The sequence below is a fragment of the Macrobrachium rosenbergii genome, chromosome 48 (genome assembly GCF_040412425.1).
Source record: "Macrobrachium rosenbergii isolate ZJJX-2024 chromosome 48, ASM4041242v1, whole genome shotgun sequence".
Lineage (NCBI taxonomy): Eukaryota > Metazoa > Arthropoda > Malacostraca > Decapoda > Palaemonidae > Macrobrachium > Macrobrachium rosenbergii.
This window is the reverse complement of record NC_089788.1, coordinates 30,016,882-30,019,736: the sequence shown is the minus strand read 5'-3', so window position 1 is coordinate 30,019,736 and position 2,855 is coordinate 30,016,882.

The window sequence follows — 2,855 nt, the reverse complement described above, 5'->3', positions numbered from 1 at the left end:
TAGTGAATTAAGTGAGGTGATTCAAAGTTTCCCCGAAATTTTTGCAGATGTACCTAGGCGTATCAATCTGACAAAGCATGAGATAAAAAGATCAGAGAAGATGGAAAACCTTTTAAACAGAGAGCTTATCGCTTAACACCTTTTCATCGAGAAGTTTTGAAGAAAGAAGTTGAATATTGTTGGAGCATAGGCTATATATATATATATATATATATATATATATATATATATATATATTGTATATATAAATTTAAATATATATATATATATATATGTATATATATATGGTATCCTATATATATATATATACTCTATATATATATATATATATATATATATATATTTATATATTTTCTATGTATGTATATAAATATATATATATATATATATATATATATATATATATATATATGTATTTATAAATCTAAATCTATATATATATTGCTCCCTCTTTATATATATGAAAATAAACTGCCCATAAAACACTATTTAAACTTTGAAACCCAATTTCGTAACTTGTTGATGTCAGCCCCTGTTCACTGGTAGAATATGGACAGGTGGAAAGTTACAATGGTATTATACAAAAACATGAAGAAAATGTGGCCTTAGGCCTGACTGATGATAAAGTATAGCGTTTCTTAGAAGGATTTGCTGCTTTGGCAATGATAACTGCCTCTGAAAGATCAGATTTTTGAGCAAGTCTTTTCCCTCCCTTTTGGCGATGGATCTCTCTGCCAGTTTCTTGAGCCTCATCTTCTTCAAAAGGGGTCCGAGAAGTTTGTCAATGATCGTGGAATTTCAATGTCCTCCTGACACATATTGTTGGTTGTTGATTGATGATAGCAAATTCTGCAGCATCTTTCTTTTGTATCATCTGAAAGCTTGTCTTTTCAAAATGTAACTCATCAGTTCTGACAGAACAGTGGATGACACATCCTGATTTCTAACTCAGTGCTAAAATTGGTCTTTCTCAAGGCTCCTCAACGTACTGATCTTTTGCTCTGTTATTCTTTGGCACAAGACAGGCATGGTGACCTGTCTAAACTCCTAGATGCAATGACATCCCCATTACTCAACGGTATCTTGTAAACTCACTAAGTATCTCTGCCATTTTATTTTTTAAGTATCCCTTAGTACTAGCCTGTCTGAGACTCCGATGGTGCCACTTTCTAATGGAAAATGAAAATTATCATTGTCATGAGACTGGTTGCTCGGTGGCCTTTTGGACTAGTTTCATCGTTGCTGGAAGCTTTATTTTGTTGTTGAAATCCATTTGTCTGTTAAAGTGGGACCTCTGTTCAATTTTTTTGCTGCATTTTTCCTAATGGCCTCTCTCCATAACCTTCATGGATAGCCTTGCAGTTGCATTATGTTGGCATTTCATTTAAATTCACTGAACAGGTACTCATTTGAGCATATCCAATCATGGTCTGAGGAATAGATTGACTTGGATGATTTTGTCAAGGAGACCTCTTTTGTAGCTCTGACAAATGACATGTACAAACAGCGAAGGTGTTTTTTCTATATCAATATTGTAAATGCATACCTGTTCTGTTTTCTTTTGATTAAGGCTAGGGTTATCAGTTTTCCACCTCCAAAGCACACATTCTGTTTTAAATTCAATGGTTCGGAACTCCGAACCTAGCCTATTAAAAAGTTCCATTTTGAGTCCCGTGTGATCTGTCCCAGAAAGTAAAGATATCATCTACATATCTAAGCCAGATCATATTATGGCTTTTGATCCCGACTGACAAATTCTGTTTTCAGGTATTCTATGTACAAGTTTGCTGGTCTGGGGCTGATTAGAACTTCATTTGGGACACTAAACAAATTTTTGTTTGTAAAAATTACCATTGTCTAGAAAACACGTTAGTTAGCTGGATTTGCTGGCACTGATAAGTTTTAAAGTTTTATCTATGCCAAGAGTGTGCAACATGGTCTTTTACATTTATTAATTTTAAAATTGATGAGTTAAGAAAAACAATGGCCTCGTAGGATCTAAAACCACAAAAATCCATGGACTTTAAATTCTAATGAATCGACATTAGACTGATAAGTTTGATGTTGTTTGAGGATGTTTAAACTTGATTAGTTTGAGATTTGTATGAAATCTTCTGCATGTTTTCACGTGGGAGGATGGAAAGGTTCCATAGAAAGCTTGAAGAAACAAGTCATTCTAGCCAAAAATTTGCCAAAATCTGTCGAAATGCCCGCCATCTTGTCATATTTTATAATATTAAATGTTTGTGTTTTCAAAACCAGTAAAAATAGGACATTAAGAGCATGTCTCTAAATTTCATGTCTTGTTTATTTGATCTGAACCTTATGAAATTAACTATCTGCTGTTAAAAAGAGTCACTAGCTGTTGAAGGTGTGCATCATTTACTGTTAATTTAATGAAGCAAAATGTACCATTTTACTCCTTGTCCTTAAAACAGACAAAATGCATTATGTCTCCTTGTCCTACAACAGGGATATTTTCCCGTCTTTGTCAAAATTTTCGAAGACGATAAAAATAACTCTGTTAGACAAGGAGATACATTTTAAAGTTTTTCAAGAACTTTTTGTTGACCTGACAAGACATTTAGTGAAAAGATCCTTTGAACAAATATTGCTGCTTTCTTTAACAAATCAGTTAGTTTCCTCTAGTGTTAAAATAGATTTCCAAAGAATAGGATCCTGTTGTTATCTGAAGGTAATCAACCAAAAGTGTTCCTGAAGATTTTAGTGAAAACAACTATGAAAGAAGGGATGTTCAAGACCAGATATGGAGAGTTCAGCCCGTGAAGTTGGTCAAGTGACAAATTATCAAAATGGAACTGCAGAAGAGTTATAACGTTGGCTGAACTGTTCTT